We start from the raw sequence: 14,723 nt of genomic DNA on the forward strand, positions 1-14,723 counted from the left end.
AAATAAATAAATAAATAAATACGCAGTTTCACAATACAGGTAAGAAATGGGGATGAGGTGGGGACAGAGGTATTAAACATGTGGGATGGAATGCTGTAGTTTGGGAAAAAAAAAAAAGGTTATTTGCCACACGTTATACGTGCTTCTTGGTCAAAATATTTCAAGCTGGTAAAGACTCTGCAATAACAGTTACTTTAAATCCAAATTTACCAAATTATCAGCCTTTTCTCTGCTACATCCATACTGACTTTATACTTTCTTTTAATCAAGAATGATACTGTCTTGGGACACGGAAGGCAGTTATTGCAAATAAAAATGAGAGTGGAAGAGAAAAAAATGAAGATAATACTAGATTATTTAGGGGAAACTATGATCTACAGTTAGGACCTACTAATTTGAGATGGTCTGCTTGATTTTTTTTTAGATCACATATTCATTTGGCATTCTCCAAACTTCTACAGTACTCAGAAATTTATTTGAAAATCATCACAATTGGGTAGACTGGTTCTAGTCTGAATGAGAACTTCAGAAGATAAATCTGAGCAAAAGTGAGAGAGGCCCAATTAAGCATTTCAACTTAATTAAATGGATTAAAATGAGTATTCTATAAGGTCATTTATGCAATTTCAAATGCTTCTTTATCATTTCTTGTTAATGGGCGTAATTAAAGTCAGCTGACAGAGGTGCAGAAATAATGGAAACACATACTTTTAAAGCAACAGCAAGGTAAACAGCAGGCTCTTGTGCAAGAGAAATTGTGGCTGAGAGCCAAGGAAATGCAGAATGATTTAAAGACAGGTAAGAGGAAAGACAGCACTGGGAAATTAAACACTCTGAAATAAAAAGACTTGTTTCATTACTATTTTTGATTCATACCCTATTTCTATTTCAGTGTAGGACGTTCTGTAATAAACACTCAAAAATATTTAGCACAAATTGGCTATTTTAACCATGTCTGAAAACTTCAAGAAACATATTGCTGGACCCTTATAAAGGCATACAGTACGTTTATTGCACATAGTGTAATAGAATGGCCAAAAAAGCCAAAAGAGGATGATGAAGGAAGAGCAGGAAAAGCTCGTAATCCATCACGCTGAAACAGTTCATGCCATGATACTCCCAGAACACTAGGAATTCTCAGTATATAAACTACTGCATCACAATGGGAATAAAATAGTATCAGTTTCTATGAGTCATAGGGAAGAAAAAAAAAACTTCCATGTCTCACAAAGAAATATAGAAATATTAAAATTTTATGACAGCTAATTTTATAATTTATGCTCACATATAAACAACCAAAATTCTAGTTTGTCAAAAAACAAACAAACATTGACCTACTATCACTTGTTTTCTTTTTTCTTTCAATTGATGTAGTTTTAGTAATATAAATACTGGCATGGCAAGAATATCTAAGTTTTCGCATACCAAGCTCAGGCTGGCAGACAAACTGAGGTAATGTGCTCTCCCTCCAAAGACAAGCTTAAAATATTTTCACATCCTCTTTCTGCCTTACAGCAAGTGTTATTTCCTATATTTAGTAAGTTAGGAAATATTGCAAATGAAACTCTGGGCCACAATTATTTGGAAAGAGGCTCTGTCATCTTCTGAAAGAAGATCCGCTTTAGAGTTCATGAAATCCTGAATTAAAATGCAGAGGCGTTATTTAAAACTCTTCTTATGTAAAACTTGTTAGCTAAATATAGATAGTTCCTGGAGTAGTCAGTCTATCAGGCCTGTAAACTTGTAAACAAAAAAATTGAGTTTTTTCTTCAGATAATGGTAGAGCGAGAAAGGTATCAGCTTCGTTTTCAGTTTGCTGGTTTTCAGCGAGTTGCTCCACACTGATCCATCGAAACTCATTCTAAAGAGCAGAAGCTTCTGACAGAGTTTACCCTCTCAGTCAGCACACCGACATTTTAGGGAGAGGAGACCGACACCTATGCAAAAAATACAGATTCACAAAGGAGTTTTTATAAGGAAAGCAACTAATTTGGTATTCATTTTCCTTTTCTTCTTCTGCTGTAAACAGGAATATAATTTAAAGACAAAGACAGTGAACAAAGTAAGACCAGCCTGTCCTCCATGGTCTCTGACCCATAAAGTCTTACCATGCTAATTTTCTCACTATTGTTCAGAGAGTGTTTGTCTTCTTAAATCATAATCCTTTAGGTCAGACTTATACTTCTAGCTGCAAATAAAGTCTTTTGCATGCTACTAAAATATTTGGACAGTGAAAGCACCCAATACCAGTACCAAGGAAACCAAGCTCCAGTCAAACCCTTGAGTTAGGGGCAAGGCGGAGAGGAGGGGGAGTTAAGTCTTCTTTCCCTTCTGTTCACATGAGGAACACAAGCAGGGTGAGAAAAGAGAAGTGCCAAAATGAGATGGGAAGGGCCCTTTTCTGCTGCTTCCACAGTGGTGTTTGCTCTGCTCCAAAGGGCAATGGGAAGTAGAAAAAGCGTTTTGAGAAAATTTAGTTTTGATGTATGTCCTAGGACAGTATTGGAAAGTTGAACAGGCTGAAAATGCAAGTATTCTTTGTACAGCCATCCAAACATGAATTCTGAAGGTGATGCATCTTCACTTATTTCTTTTAAAGAGTTTTATGCTTTCATTAATATTCAAATTATTTAAGGAATAAACTAGTTTGGTTTGCATGATCTACAATAACCAGACTCTGTAAATCTGATTTTATAGATCATTTACGCCAATCTTCAAAACCCCTTAAAAGTGCTTATTTAGCAAGTGAAAGCTCAAAAGGAAAAGCAAAAACTGAAAGCCCTGTTAAACAGAACTTCTATCTTGCATCCAACAAATACCCCCTTAAACTACTTTACTGCTGATACTGCTTTTTATGCTGTTTGTCAATAGTTTGTGTACTGGAAGCAAGTTTTGTTTAACTGCATCTTAAGATGCACTTCATGTCTTTGCTGTCAATTTCTCCACAAAAGACTGGCAGCAAGGTTATCAAGACCATTTGATTACAACTATTAGGCTCAAATATGCTATAGCTGAAGTCAATGTAACTGAACAACAATGAAAATTCTGCTTTCTGATTCTGCTTCAGCTTGGCCTGCAAAGCTACGCTGCTGTCAGCCTTCCAAAGCAGTTTCACTTTCTGGTTCCTGTATGATAACGAGCAAGGCCTAGCAATGGGGCAGAGCTGCAAAGTTTGTAACAGAGGTCTAATGAAATTCAGAACTTTTCTGGCTAAGTGAAATCCAAGCTACATCTGTGAAGGCACAATTGCTCACATGGTCTCTGTAGTCAACCTCTCTGCAGATGGACTTTCTGGAGAACAGCTAAGGCATTTTGATGCAGCCCACTGCTGGTTCCTGCTAAGAAATACTCTGGGAGTAAACTATAGCAGTTCTGACATCCAGCCCCCTACTCCCCAGCCTTCATTTAACATATTGAAATGCTTCATGTCAGCATCCGCCTTCTTATCTTTGGACTGTTTGGACAAAAAGATTGCTCCTTTCAGGAGGATCTAATTAATATCTCAGATTTCATTTTGTACATCAGAAGTACAAAACTCATTTTCACCAATCTGGCTTCGTATCTGAAGTGCCCCAAGAGCCAGCACTTTTTCAATGGAAGTGGAAAAGAACAGTGACAGTTAATCGCTACCCAAATTCAGCAATTTTTTTTCATCAGTTGCTTCATGTTCTTCTACTTTGATAATGTGGCTTCTTATCTCTTGTCGAGATACCTCAAAACTATTTCAAGTTTACACTGAACTACAGCATACAAGACACTGACTCCCAGGTCCTACAGGACCATTGTACCCAGCTCTGGGGTGGTGGTGGAGTTGCAGAAGTGTGCAGAAACTTGAAGATCTGTCCAGTCCAAGTGCTGGGGGATGGCTGTTACTCTGCTTGGCCTCTGGCTGCTCTTTCAGCTAGTTGATGTCTTCCAGTCAACAAGAGAGGAGTTGAACATGCTGTACAGAATGAAATACCCTAATACCACTTTTCAGCAGTGCAGTCAATGAGAAGTCACAGAATCACAGAGTGGTTTGGACTGGAAGGGACCTTAAAGATCATCTAATTCCAACCCCCTGCCATGAACAGGGACACCTCCCACCAGACCAGGTTGCTCACAGCCCCATCCAACCTGGCCTTGAACATTTCCAGGGATGGGGCATTCATAGCTTCTTTGGGCAACCTGTTCCAGTGTCTCACCATCCTCGTAGAAAAGAATTTATTCTTAATATCTAAACCTACACTGTTTTAGTTTTAAATCATAACTCCTAGTCCTATCACTACAATCCCTAACAAAGAGTCCCTCCATAGCTTTCCTATAAGACCCTTTTTAGGTACTGGAAGGCCACTATAAGTTCTCCCTGGAGCCCTCTTCCGCAGGCTGAACAGCCCCCACTTCCTCAGCCTGTCTCCATAGGAGAAACTGTTATATCTCAGTGTGTTTTGGTTTGTAGTTTAACCATACACTTGATCTACCTACTGTATACACAACGAGTACCTCCCTCCTTCCCTTATCAGCTAAGGGGTGTGAGGTTTTCTGTATTTAGAAAGCTGGAACTGTTGCTTTATGGTTATATCTGCAGCATCCTTTGGTATAATTTAAACATTTTCATCTTTAGAAGATATATTACTAGTAGCAAGACCAATGTTGTCCTTCTTCTAAACAGTGATCAAGCACTGACAGCATCTTTCATTTTTCACCTGGTGTCCTGTAATTATACAACTTTTCAGAGAAACGCACACTTTGATTAATCCAGCTCCATGCCGCACTCATGTTCTAGCTTAACAGTGCAAATGTGCATGGAAGGGAAGGGGGAGGAGAAAAGCAGAGAAGAATAGGTCACAAAGTAAGCAGTGTGATCACTCAAAGCACTCCAAATGAAAGTAAAATGCTTGTAATAATCTCAGCAGAGGAAGCACAAGTGCTGGTATGACGTGCTTCATTATGTTCACCTCCTGCTAGGTGTCAGATGGCTGTACTATACACTCACTGCTCTACATGCATTTGGCAAGTTCCAAGCGGTGATACAAATGGACAATGATATACAGGATCATGAAAATGTGTATAGGTATACACAGGAATGTATAAATGAGCATGTATACACGTATGAAATTGCAAAATAGTTGTTATTTTTTAGATGGAAGGCTTATCAGGATAAGAGGATTTTTTGCATGTTCCATTTGTCTGTTACATAAAAATCTTTCATCAGATACTTGTTTTAAGCAACTCACACTGACCAGCCCAGCATGGATAACGTTCATATTTCCTGCTAAAATTACCACACATAGCATTTAAAGGGTCATGTCTTCAAGGTTCTAGGGTCTAATAACCAGGAAAAAAAATATCTAGCAAGTAACTTGGTAACTTAGATTTGTAGCTAGACCTTGAATGACAGGAAAAAAATCTTACAATGTTCCAGATTTACGATTCTACTTCCTGGAGACCCTGACTGGAAAACTGAGGTTTGACTTCAAGAAAGTTCACTTCTGTTTTTCTTAGAAATGAGATGTGTCTTTGAGCCGTAGCAACCCGGAATCTTGTAACAATTAAATACAAACCAGAAAAAGCTTTCAAGTAATCTACATATTCCCTTAATAATCTCCATATTCCCTATATTCCCTTAACTGTTTTATATAGAAGTGCTTTAAATCCAAGTTGGTGTTTGTATTTCCTTATATCTCCAGCTCCATAGAGATACTGTGCAAAAATTCTAGTTTTTATTCCGAAGCTGTCTTGAGATTATGATATTCTTTGTCTTCAGTTCCAACTTTTAAAAATACCTTTTCTCTTTCCAGGTTTGCAGCCTACAAACAAACCTTTGCATTTTAGCATATCAGACTTTTCAAAACCATATCAAACAAAACAGCCACCATTAGGTATAGTTCAGAGCTAAATACTTTCAAACCTTAGGGCCTCACTCCTGTGTGATGTGTAAGACATGCCCCGTATCAACACAGAATCTACTGCAATTAACATAATCTGCCAGAAGAGTAATTTTTTTTTCCAAAACAGAAACCATAAATACAAGTGTTACTCACTTTACATATTAAGTTGATAAAGACAGACATGCTTATAATGAATTATTTCCTCTATTTAGGAGTCAGGATATAAACCTATGATATGACACTGCATGTTTTCTGTCACAGAGTTTTGTACCTCTCATTTACCACATTTATATACTCTACCCCGGTGCACCCTACTCTGCACCACTGTGGCCTCACCTCAAGCCCTGTGTTCAGTGTTCTGTGCCACAATATAACACACAAAACTATTTGAGAGTGTCCAAAGGAGGGCAACAAAGATGGTGAAGGGCCTAGAAGGGAAGGTGTATGAGGAGCGGCTGAGGTGACGTGGTCTGTTCAGCCCAGAGCAGAGCAGGCTGAGGGGAGGCCTCATGGCGGCCTGCAGCTCCCTCACGAGGGGAGCGGAGGGGCAGGCGCTGAGCTCTGCTCTCTGGGGACAGCGACAGGACCCGAGGGAACGGCATGGAGCTGGGACAGGGGAGGGTCAGGCTGGGGGTTACGGAAAGTGTCTTCACCGAGAGGGTGGTCGGGCACTGGAACAGGCTCCTCAGGGCAGTGGTCACAGCAGCGAGCCTGACAGAGTTCAAGAAGCATTTGGACAAAGCTCTCAGACACATGGTCTGATTTTGGGGTGGTCTTGTGTGGAGCCAGGTGTTGGACTTAATGATCCTTGTAGGACCCGTCCAACTTGAGATATTCTATGATTATAAAAGTATAGAAACCTGAGCACATGTTTAGCAAACAGAAAACAAGAAAACTAAGTTTGTTGATGTTGATCTGGATTAAAAAAAAAAAAAAAAAGCTAAAAGGAGATCTTACTGCTGTAGTGGCTACCTGGTTGGTGGTTACAGAGAAGACAGTCTGACTCTTCTCAAAGGTGTGCAGTGAAAGAACAAAGAGCAACAAGCACCAATTGCATTGCGGAAAATTATGACTGCACATTAAGAACAAAAAAAAAATCACAAGGATGATCATTCAGTAGAAGGAGATGCTCGCTATGGCTGTGGGAGCATACATTCTCAGAGAGAGTGAAAACTCTATTAGAAAAGGCCATAATCAACTAACATGGAGACAAGCTCCGCTCTGAGCAAGGAATACAAACAGATGATGTTATGAGATCCCTGCCAGCCTACGTTATTCTAACTCTACAACACCAATGCATAAATCTAAAACAGAAAAGTTTCAAGTATTTGGTGGGGAGGGGGAAGGAAGAGGGGACAGTTTGTTCCTAAAGGTTGGGGATTTTGTTGCTTGTTTTTTAATGGCTTCAAAAATATGAAGTTTACTTTTACCTTCCTCTCCTTAGTTTCCAGAAGTAACTATAAACGCATTTTTTTTTAATTCTTTTTATTTTTTTTTTTTCTGCAAAGGGTTGCTAGGAGTACATTTCAAACTATCAGAGGTTTTCTTTCTTATTAGGGTCCACTGGCTAGCCATAAAAATGTATCGAGGCATTAGATGTATTTGTTTGAAATACCTTATACTGAAATTCAAACAGTTCTTCAAGCAGAATTCCTAGCAAGAAGGATTTGTGACAGAGAAACTACAAGATTTACTTTGAAGAAAAAAACCACGTGTGTTTAAGAGACCCACAAACCTTCAAAAGAACACCTCCTTCAAAAGGCCCCACCTCACAGCTATGAGGGATATTTTCAGAAGTTAATGTATTTACATAAAGTGGAAAGACTTACAAACAGTACAAGGCAATTACTGCAAATACTGCAGTAGTATTGAACAAAATGTTCCTGATTTTCATTGTTTTTTCAAAGAAATCAATTATTTCTTTCATCCACACTAAAACTATAGGCCAAAGCCTGTAGTCCTTACTAAAAGAGTTATTCTACAGACCTCCTGCTGGTCTTCTATACAGAGAAAATGAATATGCCAATGAGGTGAAAAGAAAGAAAAGGAGACTGAAAATACAGTCCATATGGAAAGAAAAATTGCATTTAAAATGCACCCTATAAACACTAAAGATCTACTACATTGTATTTGAGTAGCTTTGAACTTTTCACACTATTGTTGACATTTATATATTTATTTGTATGTATATAAAGACACTTATATGGACATAAATACACACATGCTTAATTCCACATAAAACCATCCAGATTAAAAAGCCTGTCCCTTCTTGTTTCTAGTTATAACACACTGGATCCTGCATGTTCTCTGGTATCATTAGCTAATAGCTCCCTGAATGTTCTCTGTGGTTTCTTATTCCTGCATATTTTAAATCAACTTTGTGAATATATTAAAACTGTATTTCATGAAGAACAGTTTAGAGAAGATAAAAGATGCAGATAAGCAGGAGTGTCTAGTTAGGCAATTCAAAGCGATCATTGCATCTTATCTTTGGTTTTACTTTTTAAAAAAAATCTACTTCTGGTTTATACATAAATACTTCTGCATCCAACATTTCATGTTTCTTATTATTTCTGGGCTTATCCCTAGAATGCTCCAGGAAGAGGGGGGAGAGACCTTAAAATTGTTATTGCAGCAAGGAGAAGGACTGCTTTCATCAGCCGGCACACATATGAACAATCACACTTCCACTGAGGTTTCTTTCCTATCTGTAACTGCCAGTAAGAACTGGAGGAAAAAAAATTAAAATCACACTGCCAACCATGGTACAGCAAGTGTCCAATCTTTCTGTATAGCAGCTCTGTAGATTTCATCAAGGGATTCTCTTCTCACTGGTGTAAGCACAGCAGTATCATTCAGCCTATGCACAATAACATATTTTGTATTTCAGTCCAGCAACATTTTCCAATGTGGCAAGAACACTAAAAAGTAAGACAATGTTACCCAACATCTGCATTCATTCCCACCTATCTCCTTTAGCAACCACAAAAGAGAAATTTTAATCAAAAATTAGATTCATTTTGAAAACTACCCTAAATAATTAAAAAATATTAATAATCATCAATCCCACTAAATTAATGACATTATCTGAATGCTTCACATTGTTTAAAAATATGCTGCCTACTTGAAGGTTGAAAATATAAAAGTACAAATTTTTTTCTATACATCATACCCAACATATGCATTCTATGAAAAATCAAGGTTCTGTAATCGCGAATACCAACACTGCTGACAAAAAAAATAAATAAAATAAAATAAAATTTCCTTAATCATTCTCTGCATAATTAACAAGTTGGCTCTGAAATACTAGCAAGCTGAAGTGTTATTATTTCTTGTGGGCACTTGGATGGTGAATTCTGAAGATGGTTATGAATCAGTAACTGAAGTCAGCTTTCTGTTAATACCTAGAGCTTATAGATTTGCATACAGAGCTATAACTGAAAGCAGTCCACCAAGCATTTGCAAAATTGTGCATGAAGTTTGTTTGGGGTAACCCTAATGTTTGTTGTTTTCGTTTGTTTTTTTTTTTTTTTTTTTTTTTTTTTCTTGCTTAGAACCTAGTCTCCCATAATTAGTACCGCTCTTTTCATTTCTTCCCTTAAACTTCAATTTGCTCTGGTGGGTTTTTTTAAATAGAAAAACATAGATATTTCCTGTCTATCTGAAATGGTGATTTCAAGATAAAAATATTTTCAGTTCTTTTTTAAATTTCCATATGTATATATTTCTGATACCATTATGTTATCAATAATGATACCACAAATAATATACAGACAGCAGAGGAAGGTCAAGATACCACAGACTGTGAGGCGGAAGGAAAAAAAAAGGCTTCCAAAACTCATCTTTTAATCCTGGTGTATGATTTACGATAACAGACCAATATAATAACCAAGTTGTACAAAGAAGGAAAGATAAGGTAACATTGATGGATACTTTAAAGATCATCAGCGTTCAATGAATACAGAGACCTAGGCACACCGTGTTCAAACTTAGAAATTCTTTCAATTTTTATGGCATTTTGCTAAAAATCAAAAATAATTAAATACATAGCCACCTCTGGAATGAGCAGTCTATGAAGACAATTTTTACTTTGTGATTTCAAAAGTGAATCAAAGGTTTTTGTTTATGATTCTCCAGAGTGACCCTGACTACCTTGTTTTCACCAAAATCATTTCATTCTTATGGGAATTTCAAATATTTCTGATTTTAAACATTCCTTTTAATATGAGGGCTTCCCCAAGTGCAGAGCCTACTGCCACTCACCTTCTACTAAAACCCTGTGCACTAAGAACTTGTGCAATAATTGCAGTAAACACAAATCTTCCAGCCATTTCCCAATAGTCAGGTATTTCTTTGTTCACATGTCAAGGCCTGCCACTTAAAGGTTTTTGTGACAGAGACCATGATTTAGTAATATTATTGAAAAGTACAGGCCTGAAAACATTTCACTGAACTCTGATTTCACAGGAGGAAATACAGCCTCTCAGGCCTTTCCACTTTCCCATACAGATACTAGTGGGAACCACAGAACACTACCTCTAGGAAGGATTTAGAAACTAAATGTACGAAGCAGTTTTCCAACTTTATGTCCTTTGAACACCAGAAATAATTCATTACAGCCACGTGGATACACTGCTTGTTCCCTACTGCTGCCTGCAGCTGTTACACAACATGAAAGACATTATTCTGTACAGAAAAGGACTGGGCCATCTCTGCATCCTCTCTAGACTAGGATACAGACAGCCTGTCCATAGACCATGTGGTGGAGGTCCTGTCATGCCATAGCACCTATGGTTTTAGTTTCCAGGGATTAAGGATGCCTTTTTGCTGCACCACTATTCTGCTCCTTCAGAGCTCAACCAAAGTTCTGACAGACAATGAGCTAAAATATCTTTCACCCTCAAATGCTGGTAGGGTTCCGGATTCTCAAGTCATGTTCCTGCAGAGAGCTGTGAAGGTTTCCCTTGCAAAATTATTTTTCAAGTCTTTTTTTTTTTTTTTTTTTAATAAACACATCTCCCTATCAAAGAATCTGTGTTAAGATGTTATTAAGATTTTTGAGACCAATACCAGCACAAAATACCTCTGGCCACAGGTTTGAGTTCATTTTCACACAAGCCTTTGGTTTCTTGGTACAAGGCTATCAGATACTGTCTGGGGAGGGGAAATGTTCCCACAACTAAGTCATCCCTTTATTTTTTTAATCTGCAAGCTTCAAAACAGCTAAAATTTGTCGAGAGGAAGTCAAAGTTACTGTAAAGTGTCAGGTTTCTGAACGTCTTACCGTCAGCTCTCCTCCCACCCTGTAATTCGCATACCTATTGACACAACTTTCTACACTGCAGAGCCTTGTTATTTCTTCAGTATCATCAATGCTGAAAGAGCAAGTGTTCCACAAACTACAGAACTGCAAAAACAGAAATGTGAGATGGTCAGAAGAAAACACCAATATCAAAGATATTACAATGACAGTAGTAATTTGTAGTGCACCGTTACAGGGAAACGAGCGCTCTACCTGTAATGCTTCAAAGCATAATAATGCGTGTTCCTTGTTTTTTTCCCTGAAGTATGTAGGACATAATGTGCACATTATGAAAAGTATATCAAATCTGTTGCTACTAGAGTCAGCTTGCACAGCATCTAAAGAGATTGAAAATGTAACATAATAGTTATTTGATGTACACAGGTGATTGCTTTCCTCCCCCCCCCCCCCCCGCCCCCGCCCAATTGCTGCGGTTCACAAGGAGAAAGTCCTGCCTTTTCATCACCGTTCTCTCTCTCTCTCTTTCCCTGGTGGGATTCATAAAAACATGGCTGCACAGGCAAGTGAAAGAGCTGGCGGTGCTGCATGCATGTGCGTGCAGAAGGCTGTCCAAAGGATGTTCTGAACACACAGCTGTGGACAGCCAGCGCTGAGCAGAGAACAGCTGATACCTACAACATGCAGGTGCTGCTCTATTATCACAGGTTCCTTCCTAAAGCCAGTCATCTTTGTTCTGTAGGCAAGAAGGAGTAGAGTGGCCAGAAGGAGGTAAAAAAAATAATAATTTCAGAGAGTATCAATACGTTGGCATAAGGTGTTCATCCCTACCTGGAAAAAGAGGAGAAGTAACAAGGACAGCTGAACTGCTCTAATATTTTGAATTCTAGGACACATATCTACAATCACCTCTGCTATTAAGAGGAGGAGCTCAGGTGGCTTGGAAGGAAAAGATCCAGTGGGGCATGTTGACAGAATAAAAGCTATTACATTTTAGGCCTTTACTGAAGAATTTCAATGGATTTAATTTAATTTCAAGAGGATTTTGAAAACCAATATTGTGTAGCCTTTCATCCATAGTTACAAGCATGAAGCTTCCCTTTTTTTTATGCATCTTTTGAGGTTTTTCAAAGCAATGGATTTTCTTTTGAAACACTTCTATTATAGCCAGTGCGATGCTCTATGAGAAAAGGTTTAATCCACACTGCTTCTGCTGTTCCCCCGTAGTGTCAAAAAAGAGCAATGCAAATATTCACAATATTATCAGACAGAGATACAGAGAATAGTTTTCTGCTTTCGTAATAGTCTAATTATATTTTTTGTCCAGTAGAGAAAAATTCATCCACCCTTCCCTCATGATGACTTTGAACCAGCACACATCTCTGGTCAGAACATTCCCCTTTGAAACACTGTGTGTTACCAGAAATCTCGTGGTTCTCTGCAGGGCCTGAAAATTCTTGCTATGAGTCAACAAGGAACTCCCAAAATGTTCCTCCTGCACAATACTTTGTTCCTCCTTGTTCTTTGCACCTTCCAGGTGAAATTTGACCCACAAAACCTTTCTGCAATAACTACAGAAAAACAGAGCCAGCTTCTCCACACAGGAGCTCCGACAGACATGTATGAGGAGCTCTTCCATGGCAGCCCCTGCTATTAAAAGCATAATTCCTACCAGAAATGAACCTTTCCAGCACAACAATGCACATCATCTTTGACCAGTCTCTGGATCATGACTATCTCATGTGAAGGACAGGTCTCACGAAACACTGGGCCAAAACCTGAATCTAGAGGCCAGTCTCACCCTTCCTCTGTAAAGGTGTTATGAGGGCCGCAGCTTCTCTGAAGCTGTCTCCTGCCAGCTGCAACCTTCTTTCGGAGGAGGCCTCAGGACAGGCCCCTAACCCCTATCTCGCTCCCTCATCTCAGGTTTTGCTCACAGCCCCGGTACCAACAAACAAGCAGCTCCAGGAGCAGGGAGCTCTTCCAGGGCCCTGGCTTTTCTGATGGACCTGTCGTCTCCTGCATTTCAGTGAGAGCAAATAATCTACGCGTTGGCCTTTGGATCCACTGACGATGGCTTCCTTCTATGCACAAGGCCTCACAACCCATACACAATGCTCCTTTTCTGTAAGCTTGAAGCATTACCTCGTTCTAGTTTTCTGATTGCAGCTCCCATGTTCTTTTCTTCACAAATTCTGCCTTTGTATTTGCATCCTAAAAGATACTATTTGTAAAGTAACGTTTTAAAAAATGATCCTACTGGATTAGAAACAGACTGCTTAATGATGCATTGTGCCAGAGCCTAAAATATTCACCAGAATTGGATTGCAGAAAAAAATCGGATGTGATTTTTGCAGTGCCTGTCCTGAAAATACAAATGAAAAACACAAAACAAACAACAACCACCAAAAAAAAAAACCACACACACACAAAAAAACCCACCTTGTATCAGTAGTCTTAGATGCATGCCCTTACTAGTTAAAGCAGCAAAATTCCTCACTGCATTTTCCAGCAAGGAAAACAATGTGTGTCGCACGTAGACCTTTTGCGTTGCTCACATTTTTTACTTTCTGCACTCACCAGCATAAATCATCCAACTTTTAAAGAAGTCTGACACTGAGAGCCAGGACTTGTTCAACATGCTGTAACTGCTTAGTTTAGCTGAGCTCTGAAATTACTTGCAAGTGAAGTGTTTGGAAAGAAAAGCAAAACTAATGGTGATTTTTGACCTTTCCTCCAAGTCTGTAAAGGGGAAAAATGAAATACATAAAACATACAAAGACCCTCACCAGCAGAATTACTTTCTGTGAAGCAAAACTCAAACCCCTGTAAGTTACCACAGAACTGAAGAAAAAAAAAAATCAAGTTTACTGCACCGTGCCTTGACGAGAATAGTCCTTTCCCCAAGATGAAGAACTGACTGACATGCAAGACTTGCTATTCTCAAAGTCACATGAGACATAAAAGACATGTAGAATAGAAGTACCAGAGACATGATGTAAAGTGGTGAATAGGCTAAAATTAGTTCTTTTTTTTTTTTTATGAAGAGGGTGTAAGGTTTTATTATTATTATTAAACTGAAAACCTTGGAAAGCATGGAAAGGTGAAGAAATGGAGATTTTAAATCTAAACGTACAGACACATGCATGTGAACCTATATGTGTACCAGCATAACTGCATGCATCCATTTCTCCTTTCAGGAACGCTAATTCAAAAGCAGGTGTTACAAAAATAAGGAGAAAAATACCACATCTCCCTCTTAAAAGTATCAGGAATAACATCAGGAAATTTTATGACTAGGCAATGTCTATTCTGGTTTTAAATACAGATTGCCAATATTCAGCATTTTTCCACCCCGGGTTTTGTGCCTTACCTTTCCAAATGTTCACTTGCTTTATGAAGACTAAAAATAAAGGCTTCTTTTTTTCCTATTGTAGTATTAATATTTTCACTTGAAGAATGGGAATTCTTCTTATTCCCTTTATTCATTTTCAGTTTAAACTGGTATTACTCAGAGCTGGAATGAAATAATGAGATGACTGAGTATAAAATTAAAGTTTTAGTCAAAGGTCAGCAAATTGGTTAAAAGTCCT

The sequence above is a fragment of the Anser anser genome (assembly GCF_964211835.1).
Source record: "Anser anser genome assembly, chromosome: 8".
Classification (NCBI taxonomy): domain Eukaryota; kingdom Metazoa; phylum Chordata; class Aves; order Anseriformes; family Anatidae; genus Anser; species Anser anser.